Below are 19,160 nucleotides of genomic sequence, written 5' to 3' on the forward strand. Positions count from 1 at the left end.
TGGCTCTATACTGTAATTAAAATGAATATAATGCATAACCGTGATATCAATATTCCATATATATGCATATATAAACATATATATAAATATATATGTATATGTATATATTCAATAGGAATAAATCATATCTATGAAACATAAAGTCACATAAGCAGGAAAGTAACTAAAAGGATATAACCAGATAGAAATTATTTATAACAGTTCAAGATCATGGAGGACAGCATTATATTTTATTTACACACACAAATGCATTACAGTTAGGAAAAAAAATATCACCAAATTAATAATTATGGGCAACTCTGAGGAGGGAAGAAGGAGTGAGGAAAAGAACTGAAGTGGAATAAACAGGGGGATTCAGTTTGACTGTAATGTTTTATTTCTCTAACAAAGAGGTGTGAAGTAAAGTTGGTAAAACTGTTAAAATGTGAGGGGCACCTTGGTGGCTCATTTGGTTAAGCAGCCAACTTCAGCTGGCTCAGTTCATGATCTCATGGTTCCTGATTTCCAGTCCGTCATCAGCATCAGGCTTTCTGCTGTCAGCACAGAGCCTGCTTCAGATCCTCTGTTCCTCTCTCTCTGCCTGTCCCGTGCTCTCTCTGTCTCTCAAAAATAAATTAAAAAAAATTTTTTTAAATGTTAAGGTGTGAGAAAGATGGGTACTTAATACATGTTTTTGTGTTTTATTACTCATCATGTTTTTCTCTATCTTTGGAATATCCATATTTTAAATGTTGATAATAATTTCAATAGTGTTTGCATAAAAATGTATGCAGATTTTCTCACTCAATGACTGATATAGTCAATTAATGTCCTCCTTCTACAGTGTCTTAAAAAAAAAATAGCTCCCTGTGAGTTTTTCTTGCCCCCTCTGGATGAACATGCTCAGTTGATGGCATTCATCTTTAGGTAACCTCCAGGTGTTGGCAAACTTGTGGATCCTGTGGTATGGCAGGCTCCCGATTCTCAGTGTCCTACTTACCATGCCACATTTTTTCTTTTTGTTTTTTAAGTTTATTTATTTATTTTGAGAGAGAGAGAGTGGAGGGCAGAGAGAGAATCCCAAGCAGGCTCCACACTCTCAGCACAGAGCCCAAGGCAGGGCTAGAACTCATGAACGGTGAGGTCATGACCCAGCTGAAATCAAGAGTCAGGCGTTTAACCGATTGAGCCACCCAGGTGCCCCATCATGCCACATTTTCTTACTACAGTTAATTGTGAGAAATGAAACAGAAGCCACAGCTTGCAAAACTTTACCGAAAATTGTAAAATTGATAAACTCTACAAAACCACGACATGCACCGTAAACAATCTAAACTCGAGTTTCTAATACCAGCTTATTTTGATCCTTATGTTCCAAAATAGGAATATATAATAGACCAAACTGATTTAACAGGACTTCCTATGGAGCTACTTGTTCCAAAGAAAAGCCCACTAACCTGTTCCAGCAAGTCAACTGGTTTACAAAATCTGACCAATCCCTGCTCAGTGCCTGCTCACTACCTTCATCTGCCCTGAATCCACTCCATGGCTAATCCCAGCCCCAGGAGCCTTAGAAAGTGCCTTTCCTCACTTCTTACCTTTCTGAGATTATCTCAAAGTGTTGCTTTCTCCTGATCAGCAGATTGAATTAACCCCGCTTTGTATCACCAACATGCATCCCTGGCCATCTCTGAATGGGGATTCAACAATACTGTGGGAACAAATGGAGTTTGCCCTGGGAACTCAGCATCTCCTGCCACTTTTCTCTGACATCATGCCCCTTCTCTGGACTTACTGAACAAAACACAGATTTCTTTCTTTTTTTCTTTTTAGTTTTTTTTTTAATAATGTTTGTTTATTTTGAGAGAAAGAGAGACATAGCACAAGAACAGGAAAAGCAGAGAGAGAGGGAGATAAAGAGAATCCCAAGCAGTCTCCACGCCATCAGTGCAGAGCCTGATGTGGGCTTGAACTCACTAACCTTGAGATCATGACCTGAGTTGAAAACAAGAGTTGGGCATTTAACCGACTGAGCCACCCAGGCATTCCAACAACTCACATATTCCTCAATGGGGCATGTTCAATAATTTCCCAGGTCTTTGTCACTTCCACTCCTTCAGCTGCAATATGCTTCCTTCTTCTTCTTCCCACCCTGACTCCCTCTCATTCTTTCTTCCTTCCAGGTGGCTCTCCCTCTGGACATTCCTCATTGGTCCCTCTGCACATGGTGATCAATATTCAGTTGGGCTCCCCTAGCATTTTGTGCTTTCCTATCTTCCAGCATTTATGCTATATTTCCATTTTCTGTTTTCTCATCTGCTTGCCCCTCTAAGTCAGCAAGTTTTATACTTGACTGCATATTACAAATGCTGAGGAACTCTAAAAATGTTGACTTGCTTGTATGGGGTTTGTCCTGGCTGTCTGGATTGTTAAAAGCACTTGGGTCATTCTAATGTGCATCTAATGTTAGAAATCCCTGCGATAGCTGATGAACTCTTTGAGGATAGAAGCTATCTTATTTGCCATTGTAACATTAACACCTACCACAGTGATGGACACTTAATAAATGTTTATTGAGTGAATAGAAGGTAACTATGGACAACTACATTCTGATTCTGATGTGCAATACCCCACTAGCTTGTAGTGTCACTATATTTGGAAACAGCACTTGGCAGAAATTCCCCAAATAATGAATGTAACTCAATTATAGAATTATTACAATTTGTTACAGTTATTGATTTCCTATTTCAGTGTCTTTTGCTGTAGGATTGTGAGTTCTTTGAGGGGAGGAACTTTATCCTATTCATTTGTTTATCTCCAGAGCCAAAAGTATTCCATGAACTAGGAAGTGTCTCAAAAACTTGTACTTAACTTGTTTAACTGACCATAAATTGAATGATCTAAGTTTAAATTAATCATCAAAAGACTCAAGAGGGTCTCAGGTTATTGGACAAGCATACAATTTTACTGGTTCATTTACTGTCCCACTCCCCCAAGATGCTCATTTCACACCTTCTTCTCTCTTCTTTAACCTCTAACACTTTCTACATCACCTCAGACTTGCCTCATGACCTCACTTCCTAGTTCATTAATAAAATTAAAAACATCCAGATGAGCACTTTTGTAAAGGCATCATCCTCCATCACCTGCCAGCATCAGTCCCATCCAGCCTCCAACGAACACCATATCTGACTCCATCTAATGGATCCAAGGATGCAATTCATCTGTACCTCACACTCTCTTCTACAGATCATTGTCTGTCTCTTGTGGATCATTCCCATCAGCAAGCAAACACACTGTTGTGTTTCCATTTTTTTTAATTTTAATTATTTTTTTAATATTTATTTATTTTTGAGAGACAGAGAGAGAGAGAGAGAGAGAGGGAGAGGGAGGGAGCACCGGCAGGGGAGGGGCAGAGAGAGAGGGAGACACAGGATCCAAAGCAGGCTCCAGGCTCTGAGCTGTCAGCACAGCTCAACCCACAAACCAAAAGATCATGACCTGAGCTGAAGTCGGACGCTTAACCAACTGAGCCACCCAGATGCCCCTGTGTATTCCATTTTTAAAAAGCCTTTTATTTGACCTTATTTCTCCTATTATTCCTTTGTTCCCCTCTATATGAAAAATCTCCTCAAAAATAGTTATCTATTTCTTTGCCTATTCATTTCTTCCTATTCTCTCTTAAAATCTCTTCATTCAGGTTTTTGCTTTCACTACTCACCAGATAACAGTCTCAAGGTTGCTGTTGTGCTTCCTGTCCAATCTGATGTCACTTATTTCTCAGGCATCATCTAACCTGACCAATCATTTAATCATTTAATCAACACTCCACGATAGACCTTCTTCACATGGTGTCCACCTTCTTGGTTTATCTCTTGTCTCACTGGTTGTTCCTTTACAGTCCCCTTTTCTGTGTCCTCATGTCTTCCTCAGCTACTTAATATTGGAGGATTCAAGGGCTCAATCTTTAGCTCTTTTCTCTATGCTCACCTACTTCCTTGGGGATCTCACTTGGTCTCATGGCCTTAGATAACATCCACATGCCAACAACTTCCAAATTCATATCTCTGGTACAAATCTGAAATATAGACATTAATATGTAATTGCCTGCTGGTCAACTCCACCTAAACTCAGCATTTTCAGAGTGGAACTCCTGACCTGACTTCCCAAATATGATGTACTCAGCCTTCACCAGCTCAACTAATGACAACCCATTCATCCAGCTGTCCTGGACAAATGCTCTCCAGTCATACATGTCTCCTCAATGTCTCTCACACTCCAAATTCAGTCCATCGGGAAATAATGTTTATTTCCCTTGGAAATATATCCAAAAATGAATCACTTCTCAATGGCTTCACTGCTACCACATTAGCCTGGGCAACCACTATCTCTTTATGGGTTACTCTAATTGTTCTCCATATTGTTCTCCCCACACCTACATTTGCCCATGTCCATCCAAATCTAGTCTCAGCATTGCAGCCAAAAAGTCATGATTTTTTAAAAATGTTTGTTTATTTATTTTTGAGAGAGAGAGCAAACACAAGCCGGGAAGATCAGAGAGACAGAGGGAGATACAATGCAGAGCCCGATGTGGGGCTTGAACCCACAAACTGTGAGATCATGACCTGACCTGAAGTCAGATGCTTAACTGACTGAGCCACCCAGGTGTCCCATCATTTTTTTTAAATGTAAGTTCTGTACAAAACCATGCAGTGGCTATCAATTTTTCTCATGGTAAAAGCCTACGTCCTTTCAATGACCTACAAATCTGTTCTTGTCTAGCTTCCTGTTATCTTTATTACCTTCACTGCTACAATATCCCTGGGCTCACTTAGCTTTAGCCACTATCTTGCTACTCACTGAGCATGCTCAGCATGCTCCTTAGGGGTTTTGCACTGGATGATTCTTCACCTGGGCTATTCTTTCCCCTGATGTCCACATGATTCATTTCCTCATATCCTTCAAATATTTGCTCTAATGTCATTTAATAAATGATGCCTACCTTGAATACTCTGTTAAAACTGCAAACTGCCCCAGCCCTGAAACTCCCATTCTTTAACCCTTTTGTTCTTTTTCTATGTCAGTACTTATCAACTTAACACATACAATATAATTTCCTTACTTATTAACTTTACCATCTGTTGTCTGTCCATTCTTCACCTTGAGAATCTAAAGTCACAGAGTGCAGGAATATTTGTTTCATTCTTGGACCTACAGAAAGCATGTAGAAGAGTATATAATATGTGTTCACTAGGTGTTGTTGAATAAATGAATAATGGATTTTTTTTAATTCTGGAAAACTTTTGTTTAATGTTAATTTTTATTTTTGAGAGAGAAAGAGAGCTAGCCAGGGAGGGGCAGAGAGAGAGGGGGGGACAGAGGATCTGAAGTGGGCTCCATGCTGATAGCAGAAAGCCTGACAGAGGTCTTGAACTCACCTGCCTTGAGATCACCACCTGAGTTAAGTCGAAGTCCAGTGCTTAATCAACTGAGCTACCCAGGTGTCCCTGGAAAACTTTTAATTTTTTTTAAATGTTTTATTGTTTATTTTTGAGACAGAGACAGAACAGGAGTGGGGGAGGGGCAGAGAGAGAAGGAGACACAAGATGTGAAGCAGGCTCCAGGCTCTGAGCTGTCAGCACAGAGCCCGAGGAGGGGCTCGAACTCAGGAACCCTAAGATCATGACCTGAGACGAAGTCCGAAGCTTAGCTGACTGAGCTACCCATGCGCCCCTGGAAAACTCTTTTCAAAACTCAAGCCCCTCATTTTTATCCATCCAGTTTCAGTATGTTCTATTGTACCTGTGTGAGTGTATATTTTGTATTGATTTATGTGTGTATACACACACATGTAGATACACACACTCGCACAATCATATATTTTTTAACTTTCTTTCACCCTGTTCCATATTTTCACATTGACCACTTTCCTATTGACCATTGTCCCCTTCACAGAACAAAGCACATTCTCTACACTAGCTCCAATCTCTACAACATTGAAGAGTAGATACAATTATTTCGACTTTAAATATGCAGAAAATGAAGTTCAGAGTGATTCCTAATTTGTAACACAGCTAATAAGTCACAGGGTCAGGATTTGAATCCAGTGGTTTTCAGTACAAAGCCATTGCTCTTATCATTTACCATTTGTTGCCCCCACAAAAATGCAGAAATCAAACAAGGCCTGACACTAAATTTTACTATTTCTATATTCCCCGCAGGTGCTTAATATAATATGGGATGCTACTTCAGGATCTCCTACATCCTAACCCTGTAGATTGCAGACACAGCTAACAGAGCCCGCCTTCCTGGATCCATGGTCAACGAGCATGCTCAAAGTCCGGTGCAGCCCATGCCCCGCCCACTGCAGTGCTGGAACCAGGTCATCCTTCCCACTACCTGATGTATAAATAAATAAATAACTGTGAAAAAAAATCCAATCTCCGTTTGGAGGCACTAAATCCCCTCTCCTTTCCAGATGGCTGGGAGATTTCTCCCAGGTGGTAAATATATTATTAAGAACTCATTTCACCGTGAAATTGACTATTCAAAACACAGACAGAAGTTAATATATTAGGACAACCTGTCTGAAAACTCGCGTTAGAGAAAATTTATTTTTGCTTAATATAAAACCTGGTATTATACGCGACCTCTTTCTAGCTCAGGCAGTTAAAGTCATCCCCAGTTAGAACATGTGTTCCAATGTCAGGAGCGCTACCACCGAGAGTCACATCTCCCTGTATAGAAATGGCGGTTCCTCCTCCCGCTATGGAGCCTTATATCCTGGCGGTTAATGAGCATCGGTCTCATATAACATTCTACATAGCCCTTGGGTGCACAGTAGTAACTTTTCCAATCCAGGAGCTGGTGCCGGTTAAAAATCCTTTGCTGCACTTGTTCTAGGTTGGCCTTCAAACTAATGATTAAAGATCATCCAGAGTAAGTGTGACAGAAGAATTAGCATTGCTTAGGGGTGATCTGTTTCATCATTAGAAAAACCATATCAATCATGAAACAGAAAAAACACTTTCAGCAAAGACCCAATTGGATGTGAATCTGCTAAGTATCAACTCATTCATGCGTTGTTGATTCACTTTTAATAGCTAGGCTGATTTCTTAGATCACAAAAACAATTACCAGTGAACACCTACAGTATAATAAGAACAGTGTTTTAGGATTTGCACAATCCGTTAAAAAACCTAATTTACAGAGTTGCTAACTACTTAACTGAGGGGGTGAAGGTCAGTGGAGTAACAGGGGAAGTACCTTTTCAAATGAAGAAGGTGTGAACCTCATAGAAGTCTGTGTGGAAAGGCTTATGCATGAAGGGACCCCCACCCACCCTGGTCTTGACACTGACATGGCTCAAAAAATACCTATTCCTTTCCAACAAGAGGTTTTTCATGTTAAAAAGCTTTTCATGACACTTTTGTTTTGAAGTTTTGTCAGTAAACTCAAATTCAAATTTTTATTTTAAAAATAAATTGCAAAATATTTCATAGCTTGTATGTAGGGAATATTTGGGTTACCCACAATCCTCAAAATTGACTTCCTTCTTTTTTGTTTTAAAAAGGATCCCTCCAGAAGTGACAGATTTATTACTAATCACACAATGAATTTGTTACACATTACTAGTAGCAAAACCAAACTGACACCAAAATAATGTCTATTACAGAATTTCTTAATGTAGTCAATTATTTTGATCCAACTAATTACTCACTTAAATAAGAATTCATTCAAACAACTGCCTAGACTTCTTTAACAAAAGCAGTTCCAAAGTAATTAGTGAACCAGTAATTAATAATTCCCTGAGGAATGGAACCATTTTTTCACATATTTAAAGTAAACAAAACATTCTTTATTGGGTAACTGACTTCTGCAATGACTCAGTGAATGTCCAGCCACTCATAAAATGGAAAGAACCATAAGTGGAGATCATGCTCATTGGAAGACCAATTTCAATAAGTTTGATTTTCCAGGCTCAGATAATTGCATACTAGTGTAGATACTGAGAATAACGTTTTTATGTAATTTAGAAAACATTAATTCATGCCTTCATTCACACATCAAGCATTCACTGTCTAGTGGTGATGTGCTGCACAGTGACATATAAAACTAAAAATATCCTTGACAATTCTTTTAATTCATTCACTATAGGTCCAAAAATATTTTCCAAATGTTATTTTACAGAGAGAGAAAGAGAGAGCATCAGAAGGGCAGAAGGAGAGAGAGAGAATCTGAAGCAGGCTCCATGCTCAGCACTTAGCCAGCTGGGTGGGGCTTGATCTCACAATCTTGGGATCATGACCTGAGTCAAAATCAAGAATCGGATGCTCAACTGACTGAGTCACCTAGGCACTCCTAGGTCCAAAAATATTTAAAGGTGGTTTACAAAGTTGAAAATGCAAGAATTCTGCCCTGGAAGAGTTGTCAATCTAGTTGACAGAATTAGAATTCCATGTGAAACCTTGGAAAACAGAGAAAGGAACTGCAGATGAAAAGTGATAAATATACTAAACCTTTTTAAGAAAAGTTTTTATTGAAATATAAGATACATATAAAAATGCGTACATTTTAAGTTTGCGGCATGAAAAATAATTCACACAGTAAACACAAATGCATTAGTGTTACCATTTGAAGAAATTGAACATTACCTATCCATAGAAGGCTCTCTCCTGACCCCTTCCAGTCTCTACCCTGCAAACACTATCCTGGCTTCTATTTGCAGTTTAGTTTTGCCTCTTTTTACATTCCATATAAACAGAATCACTTGTTATGGATTCTTCAGTGTCTGGTTTCTTTTGCCCAATATTGTATTTGGGAATTCATCCATGTTATGTATAGTTTGTCAGTTTTGGTCTTTTGTAATATATCACTGGATAAATATATCCCAATTCATATATTCATTTGACTGTTCACATTTGAGTTGCTTCTAATTTGAGGCTAAAACAAATACAGCAGCTAGGAAGAAACATCTTTGTAGAATGTCTTTTGGGGCATGTATATATCTATGCTTGGGAGTCTAAGCTAGGAGAAATAATGTCAGATTCTGGAGTTAATAGTGCTAAATAATTTTCCAATATGTTAGTACCAATTTGGACTCCCAACAGCAATGTCAGAGAGGTCTAGCTGGTCTACAGCACTTGGTATTGTCAGACTTTTTAATATTAGTAATTCTGATGGATATACATTAATATACCATTGTGATTTTAATTTATATTTTCCTAATGATCAGTACAGTCAGATTCCTTTATAAATTATCGGTCATTTATGAAGTATCTGTTTATCTGTTTAAATCTTTTGGCCATTTCTACTGAATGTCTACATTTTTATTTCTAGGAGTTATTTACACATTCTAGAGACAGTTCTTGTTAGTTATACATACTATGAATAACCTAACTGCTCAGACTACGGTGCTTAAAATCAATCCCTAGCAACATTATAGATGGCATATGTCATAACCTCCAAGGCACACATATATACATGTATTTGGCAGTTTTCATTCACCTTTCAGAATAGTTAGTGTGGGACTTATACATTAGATTTTGCAGGAACATTTGGACCTTAAAAATAGGAAATGGGCCCAGATCTGGGCCCAAAGAGAAAGTCCAAAGTGAAAAAGAAGAGGTAACCACCTTCCCCTAAAATCTCTTATTCTTCTTATAATACATTTACTCTCCAGATTAGTAACCTCCTTGACGGTGGAGATTTTTTCAGATCTTATTTGCTGCAGTATTCCTCAGGATTGAGAGCAAGACTGAACACATAGTAAGAGTGTAAAAGATGTTCATTGAGAGAAATAACTACCAGGGTCACAATAGCAATGACCTATCTCAGAAGATTTTAGTTGCCTAACAACTACCAATAATGAACATCAATCCCATCTTCTTGGTTAGATATTAAAGAAACAAATATTTAGTTAACATACAATTGGAGACAATATCATACAATGATTTAAATCATGGTGTATAAAGCAAAAAATCCTAGATTTGGATCCTGACTATGGTACTAAGTAGCTGTGTAATCTGGGTTAAATTACATAATTTCTCTGTGCCTCATATGTAAAGTACACATAATAATACACTTATCCTACTAAGTTTCCATGAAGATGAAATAAATTAATGTATTTCAAGGAAGCTTGGTCTACACTAAGAGTAATAAGTAATAGTGATAATGCTGATTATGACCACAGGGAAAGTGTGATGTTGATAAAGATCATAATAGAGGCTCTGTGTGGTCAGATTACCTCTGTGTTACTCAAAGCTACAACCTTGAGCACAGTGCCTGCCAGTTGTTGACTGAATGAAACATGAATGAGTTTGGGTGCCTGGATGGCTTAGTTGGTTAAGCAACTGACTTTTGATTTTGGTTCAGGTTGTGAGATCAAGTCCCATGTTGGGCTCTTCATAGTGCAGAGCCTGCTTAGGATTCTCTCTCTCCCTCTCTCTCTGCCCTTATCCTGCTTACAAGCTTGCTCTTTCTCTCTCAAAATAAATAAGTAAACATTAAAAAAAGGCTTAATAAGCAATTAATTAGAAGCAGAAAGTATACATTTTCTCCAACAAGTGGCCTATATGTCATATTTAGGGCCATGGCTGTGGAAGAAAGGAAGAATGAGAGAATATAGAGGAGAAAGGAGGAGGCCCTCATCTTGAGCCTTAAGGAATTTCAACCTTGAAAATCTTGCTAAAGGAGCATAAGTCTGGTGGGTTCTGAGTCCCCCACTCTGAGTAGAACAAAGACAGAGAAATAAAGTGAGATGAAATAGAGGCCAATAGACAAAGGCAAGGCAGAGAATATCAAGATAAAAATGATAATCCATATGTTTGCCCTACCTCACCACACCCCCATGCCACAAGGCTACATAAGATTGTTAGACCTTAGATCAATCCTAAGAAGAAAGAGAGAAAACAACAGGATGGGGAAGGGAGAAGAGAGTTTATAAAACTGCTGAGAAAAACCTCGGAAATAATGAGGTGATTTCTGTCATTGGGAAAAATGAAGTCTGGGAACAGAAATTGAGTTATTATAGGGAGAAAAAGGAAGTTACCATTTTTGTATAGCACAGTTTGTGTCCTTGAATGTAGCATCACCTTTAACCACTAGGCTACACAGTTGACCTTACGCAGGTTTGAACTACATGGGTCCATTTATATGTGGATTTTTTGGATAAATACAGTACAATACTCTAAATGCATTTTCTTTTTATGATTTTGTATATAATGTTTTCTTTTTTGGCTTATTTATTGTAAGAATACAGTATATAATATATATGACGTACAAAATATGTGTTAATTGACTATTTATGTTATCCGTAAGGCTTCTGGTCAACAGTAAACTATTAAAATTTAAGTTTTGGGGAAGTCAAAAGTTGTACATGGGTTTTCAATGATGTGAAGGTCAGTGTCCCTGAACACCACGTTGTTCACAATTACTACTACCTCAGAGCTCCTTCCTTTAGGACATGGATATGAGTAGAAAAGATGGTGGGTTGGGAATGAGAACCAACTAAGAACTATATGTTCATTTCACTGAATTTTATCTCAAAAGACCTCAAGTCACAATTAATGTCTCATTTAGCCTTGACAGCCACATTTTGGCTCACACATAAAGGTAGAGATGCTGCCAGTCTTGTGAGCTGGCTCTATCCATGCAAAGAAAAACTTTATTTTTGGACATTGACTATAATTCTAGCCCTGCTATCTCACATACATTTTGTTCATCCTATGAACAATTGCTAATTAGTCCATACTTAGTAAGGGGAAAATCTCATTACAACAAATATCTTACAAGGAGCAGTCTAGGGGCACCTGGGTGGCTCAGTCGGTTAAGCGTCTGACTTCAGCTCAGGTCACGATCTCGCGGTCTGTGAGTTTGAGCCCCGCTTCGGGCTCTGGGCTGATGGCTGATGGGCAGAGCCTGGAGTCTGCTTCCAATTCTCTGTCTCCCTCTCTCTCTGCCCCTCCCCCATTCATTCTCTGTCTCTCTGTCTCAAAAATAAATAAAAACATTAAAAAAAACAAGGAGCAGTCTAAATTGTATTTTAATATTAATTTATCATTCAATAGCACTTAATTTTCAAGGCATGTTCTTATATATGTATGTACACATGCATGTATGTACATAATGTGTATATGTGTGTGAGTGTATATGTATGTGTGAGTATATGTGTGTGTGTGTTTTTACATGCACACATACGTGCAGGCATATACTTCTCTCAAATGATCCCCAGAGCAACCCTAAGAGAGAGTTACTATCATTTTCCTTGCTTTACAGCCAGGGAAACCTGGGCTCGGAAAGTCTTAGGAATTCATCTGAAGCCACAGAATAGGTAAGTGATGGGTCCAGAACTCTGATTCCAGATCCTGTTCTGGGTTTCCCTGTACTAGATTGCCTCATATCCAGGCTGAGGAAAGTCAAGATTAATTTCCATAGGCCATTGGAATTTATCACAACAAAATTTGTCCTATGTTGTGATTAGAAATAAAGCTCATAGTAAAGTCTTTACTTCTAGTGAGTCTATAGAATCATGCTTTTTTTTTTTTTTTCCATCAAAGAACAAACATACAGGTCAAATTCTCCTCAGGGCATCCATGTTTCTTTCTTTAGAAGTAAGGTTTCTTTGTAATGATTACTTTGCCAAACATCACATGCTTAGTCCCCTGGCAGTTTAGTCTGAATTTGGTCTCTCAGACTCTGACATTGAGTTAGCAGGTGAAAAAATTACTCTGAACTCATGAGTGAAAAGAAGCAGCATCATGCATACATATGGCCTGTGTTTTTTTCTTTTTTTTTTCCTCCTTTAACATCTAGAATTTGATGTGTTTGTGCTTGTGTTTGAGTGTGTGTAGATTATTTGATGGGTGACTTGGTAGTTGAAGTAGGTTTTGAAACAAAGTGTTTTCCCTTTTGTCATCCATCTGGTATGCAGAAGAATCTTCCTCAGGTGCAGAATTTAGTAATATTGGCTCTTCACATATATATGTACCTGGAAATCAGACATCTCTGCTCTCTACCTCCAGTATGTAGATTAATTTTGGGATCCTTTATGCTTGCATGAATATTTAAGGGATTTCTGTGAACCTGAGATAATCTGAACACAGAGCTGGTCTGAGAGTAATCAAGTAAAATTCATTCTCTTTAATTCAGAGTGAGAGTGTCTGCAACCTAATTTTTCCTGAAAAGCCATGGTATGAATGCAATTCCAGAATGCTTTCCTTTGGAGTTCAAGCTGTGACTTCCCCAGGGAATGATTATTTGCTACCCAAGTTGTCAGTTCTCCTGAACAGTTTACACATTTATAAATTTGAGAGTGGGGCGGTTTTAATAATGGTCTGCACTCTGGAGAAGCTGCCTGGACCTCTGACCTCCTGAAGACTTGGAGAACTCACCAAACTGGGGCAGTGACTCTTTTTAGAGTACACACAAAGTCTAACCTGAGCTCAGTGTGCATGCATATGTCCTGTTTTGCCATTTTCCAAGCATGTGGACTCTAATCTCATTGCAAAGTTTTCTTATCAGGATGGGACTACAGCTTGTTCATGGCCATGCTTCACCTTCAAAAGATATCAGTTTATGAATATGTTTTCTAAGAAAATGCAAACCATGACAGTTTTAGTCATTTATTAATTTTTCATACATATATGTAAAAAAATCCCTTCAACATCTTGGATCTCTGATTTTCAATTCAAGAAATGAGTCCCAAGTAGGAAAAAGGTTTACTTTGAGATGATAGAGAGATCAGTGCTCCAGAAGAGCTCATCACTAGCATCCATATTTAAGTAAAGGGATGATTAAGGAGGTTGTATAACTTTGACCTTTGGACATAAGCATGAATATATGTGTAGAAATAAAGACAAAGACAGAAAGACAGAGGTGGTCATGGTAAGGTGGTCATCATTAGGCTAAAATAAGTGTTTTTACCTGCTTCAATTGTGTATGGTTAATTTCATTGAATACCTAGTTTCAAATATAAAAGTGAGCTTCAGCTATTCTAATACATTGAAAGGTTAATAGACCTTAGAATAATCAGAAGAACAGAATAAAAAAAATACCAGGAGTAATAGAAGTTGAAATAATTAATTTGGTAGTAAGAGATGCTATTAAATAAGTGGAAAGAAAAGACATCCGATGATCAGAATCAGAGGGTAGTAACAGTGGTAGTGGTGATGATGATGATGGTGGTAGTAACAGTGGTGACGGTGGTGATGGTAGTGTGGTAACAGTAGAGGTGATGGTGATGATGGTGGTAGATGTGGTGGTGATGCTAATGGTGATGCTGATAGTGGCCATGGTGATAATAGTGGTGGTGGTAGTGGTAGTGACAGTGGAGGCGATGATGGTAATGGTGGAGTTGATGGTGGTGGAGGTTGTGGTGATGGTGATGGTGATGGTGGATGTGATGGTAGATGTGATAGTGGTGTGATGATGGTGGTCATAGTAGTGGTGATGGTGGTAATTGGGTGAAGGTAATGGTGGCAATAATCATGCAAACAATAACAGCTAACATTTATTGAGCATTTGCTATGGTCAAAACTGTGATAAGTGCTTTGCGTGAATCATTTAATTTAAACCTAAAAACATCCCTGTGAGGTAAAGATTTTCCCTCCCTTCAGTTTACATAGGAAAATAAGGCATGGAGGATTTAAAAGCTTTTCAAGGTCACATAGCTATGCATTGAACAAGAAATTTAAACTCAGTTCATTTGATACCAGAATGATAAACATAACAATTCTTCCCAGAGAAGGAAGAAAAATGAGGATCAAATATTGAAATATTTTTTCCCAATAGGAAACTGGTTTATATGCATGAGCCTGAAATGGCACACCTAGAAACTATTATCACCAAATGTTGCTACGAGATCATTTAAGTACAGACAAGCATAATCTTAAGATTATAAAAAGGACGGACTTAGAAACTAGGGAGGTAACTGTCTATGACATTTGGTCATTTTGTTGGAATATGACAAGATAGGATCCATAATGACACCAGATATCTATATTTACCTACCCGTAAATAACTTGAACTTCAAGATAACCATTTAACTTTAGCCAGCTAGCTAAACTTCAATATATACTGAGGACACTTCTTTCTTTGCAATCTTGGCTTTATATTTTCTCAAACTGACACTTGCTTCAGAGTCTGCAGGTGTGGAGGTGTCCTTCCTGATCATCACTGCCCCTTCCATACAACTACTGATTTACTTTCTTGTTAAAATTGCCATTTGTCAATTCCATGTCCATAGCTCCTTCTTGCCATTTTACTAACCTCCTTGTCTCCTCATTCATCAAAGACTTTAGAAGTTGCATAATTTATTCAAAATCCTGACTTCTCCATTCTTGACTTACTAAAAATCAATAACCCTTTTCCCCACTCCACCTTAAGGATCTGCTCCCATGGAGATCACAATATTTATCACAATCTGTAACTGACCTACTTTAAAAATTGATTTAAGCTTCTACTGTCTTTCCATAACATCGTACTATCTAGTATTTTAAAATGACTTCCACTGAAAAAATGTGTAAAGCCCACGGATATCTCGATATTATATTTATTATATTATAGATTACATTTATATTGAGATTATGAGATATTATGTTGAGATTCCTCTTTTTCCCCCCAACATCAACATTCTCTCTTTCTACATTTTCTCCTAAATTATTTGGATTCCATGGCCCTTCTTGTCAATTATAGTCTTGCTAATATCTCAGATTACCTTGCCCCTTGGTTTCCTTTGCACCTTTCTTGTATTTTGAAATGGGTAGGGATCCAAACATATGTTTGTCCATGCTTGCATCTGAATAGCCAAGTATAGCTGGAGATTGTCACACAGTAGGGCAGATTGATCTCCATATAAATACATTATCACTGACTGCTAGTGAATCCCCATTAATGCTTAGAAATTCTTCTCTGTTACTCTGTCGAACTTGCATTCCAACTACCTTCCACTCTCAACTTTTTACCTACATAATCAGATGAGATAAAGTGCTAAGTAGACCTTTTGCAATTTTTTAGAATTTATCAACAATTGCCTATTCCACATTATCAGTTCAGATAAATGGCCGCTGTGGTGCCAGTCACCTCCTTAAGAGTTTGACTGGAAGGTTTCTGCTCCTCAATCCCTCTGTCCTAAAATAGAAGGCTAGAAAGGAGCATTTTTGAGGAAAGTACTATTTGTGTGGAACAGGGAAAGCAAGGATGCCTCCTGATTTACCCTCACTCTCTTTTTTTTTTTTTCAAGTGGAAGGGGATTGCTACAAACATTTCTCATGAAATCAAAGGCTATCTGTAATAATGAAATAAGCCTGACAGTTATCACCCAGCTAATAATCTGCTGAGCTGCAAGGCTTACTGGCCTGACTTGTATTACTCAGATGAGGAAATAGGTACTAAGAAGAAATGGAATGGATGACCAGAGAAGGAGATCCCAGACTATTCCTTCAAGTTCCTAATAGTCCTGGAAATTTATGCATAATGTATCTAACTGTGTCCATGGCACAGAGGGTGTGGGAGGGGCTGACATTGTGGGGTTGAGGTTTACTGGGGACTGCATTCATTTGGGGCAAAAAGTTTAGAGTAACTGAAAAAAGCGATGAGTGCAAATCAGCTGAGTCAGCTGGAAGAAGCAGTTGATTCCTGGTTCTTAAAAGACTAACATCAACTAGGGATTCCTTGGGTTTGATACTCTACTAGCTGGACTATAGGGTTCTCCACCTGCCCTTTCTGAGTCTACACATAATAAGCGAAGTGAGTAGTTAAGACCCACAACTTGGAGTGTAACCAACTCTCTTTGGGCAGATATTGTCCTTTACTTATTAATTTTTTCTAGTTTTATTCGGATATAATTGACATACAACATTGTGTAAGTTTAAGGTGTAAAAAATGTGGATTTGATACACTTAAATATTGCAAAGGGATTACCATAGCATTAGCTAACACTAATCTTGTAGTTTTTAATGTACAATATTTCATAATCTTTGTTAAATTTATTCCTAAATATTTTTGATACTATTTTGAATTATTTGATTCTTTTTTTTCCAGAAATTGTGTTGTTATTGTATATAAATGCAACTGATTCCTATATGTTAATTTTATATCCTGCAACTTGACTAAATAGTTTACTTATTCTAATGAACTTTTGGTGAAATATTTAGAATTTTTATATATAATATCTGCAAGCAAAGACAGTTTTACTTCTCTTTTATGATTAGGATGTCTTTTATTTTTCTCTCTTGCCAAATTTCTCTAGTTAGGACTTCCAGTACTATGCTGAATAGGAGTGGATAGAGTGGGCAACCTTGTCTTTTTCCTGATCTTTGGAGGATAGCTTTGAACTTTTAACCATTGAGTATGTTAGTACATGGCCTTGTCATACATAGACTTTATTATGTTTAGATATGTTCCTTCTATACCCAATTTGTTGACTGTTTTTATTTTAATCACAAAAGGATGTTATAATTTGCCAAATGCTTTCTTTTTTTTTTGCATCAATTGAGATGATCATAAGATATTTATCTTTCATTCTATTAATGTGATGTATCACATTTATTGATTTCCATATGTTGAACCATTGTTCTTCCCAGGAATAAATCCCACCTGAATGTGGTGTATTATACTTCTAATGTGCTGTTGAATATGGTTTTATAATATTCTGTTGAAGTGTTTTGACGGTTATTTTCTTGTAGTGTCCTTATCTGGCTTTGGTATCAGGGTACTACTAGCCTTGTAAAATTTGTTTGGGTGCATTTTATCCTCCTTAAATTTTTGTAAGATTTTGAGAAGTATTAGTATTAGTTTTTAAATTTATGGTAGAATTTACCAGTGAAACCATGTGGTCCTAGGTTTTTCTTTGTTGGGAGATTTTTTACTATTGATTCATCTCTTTACTCATTATTACTGTGTTCCAGTTTTCTATTTCTTCATGAGTCAGTCTTGGTAGATTGTATGTTTCCAGAAGTTTATCAGTTTGTTTTGGTTGCTCAATTTGCTGGCATACAATTGCTCATAGTAGTATCTTACAATATTATTTATTTATTTATTTACTTACTTACTTGTTTATTTGTGGTACCACATGTGATGTCTCCTCTTCCATTTCTTATTTTATTTGAGTCTTCTCCCTTTTCTTGTTACTTCAGCTAAAGTTTGCCAATTTCATTTATATTTAAAAAAACAGCTCTCACTTTTGCTTATCTTTTCTATTGTTTTTCTGGTCTCTATTTCATTTATTCTGTTCTAATCTTTGCTTTATTCTTCTTTTTACTAACTTAGTTCTTTTTCTCATTCTTTGACTTGTAAAGTTAAGTTGGTTTTATGTGATCTTTCTTTTTTCTGAGTGCAAGAATTTATTGCTATAAATTTCTCTGTTAGAGCTTCTTACGCAGACTGATTTGTGTTTTGGTAGGCTATGTTTCCATTTTTATTTGTGTCAAGTTTTTTAAAATTATTTCTTTAACCCACTGGCTGATCAGGAGTGCTTGTTTAATTTCCACCTATGTGTGAATTTTCCAGCCTTTCTCGTGTTACTGATTTCTAGTTTCATGCAATTGTGGTTGGAAAAGAAACTTGATATGATTTCGTTTTTCTTAAATTTGCAAAGACTTTTTTTGTGACCTATTATATTGGCTATTTTGGAGAATGTTCCATGTGCACTTGAGAAGAATGTGTTTTCTGCTACTGTTAGATAGAATATTCTATACATGTCTCTTATGTCCATTTTATCTAAAGGTGTAATCAAATCCAGAATTTTTTTAATTGATTTTCTGTCTGGATGATCTACACATTGTTGAAAGTGGGATATTGAAGACCCCTACTATGTTGTGTCATTGTCTACTTCTCCCTTCAGGTCTAATAATATTTGCTTAATATATTTAGATGCTCAGATGTTGGGTACCTATATTTTATGATTGTTATATCTTCTAGCTGAAGTGATCCCCTTATCATTAGTTAATGACCTTTGTTGCTTGTTACCGTTTTTTGACTTGAAGTCTATGTTGTCTAATATAAGCATAGGTACTGCTGCTCTCTTTGGTTTCCATTTTGATGGAATATCTTTTTGCATCTCTTCACACTTATCTGTGCCCTCAAAGATGAAATGAGTCAAGGACTTTTTCATTTGTTTCTTTCCTTGCATGAACATCACCTATCCAAGGTAGACTGAAGGTTTAAGGAGTGAGTGAGCGGAC

General features: G+C 37.3%; 1 protein-coding gene across 4 annotated transcripts in view; it reads right to left on the reverse strand.

Annotated features, from left to right (window-relative positions):
• The window catches only part of NTM (neurotrimin), a 935,659-nt gene that overhangs the window by 469,779 nt on the left and 446,720 nt on the right, over positions 1-19,160 (reverse strand). The gene's annotated exons all lie outside the window — the stretch shown is intronic.

The sequence above is a fragment of the Acinonyx jubatus genome, chromosome D1 (assembly GCF_027475565.1).
Source record: "Acinonyx jubatus isolate Ajub_Pintada_27869175 chromosome D1, VMU_Ajub_asm_v1.0, whole genome shotgun sequence".
Taxonomy (NCBI): domain Eukaryota; kingdom Metazoa; phylum Chordata; class Mammalia; order Carnivora; family Felidae; genus Acinonyx; species Acinonyx jubatus.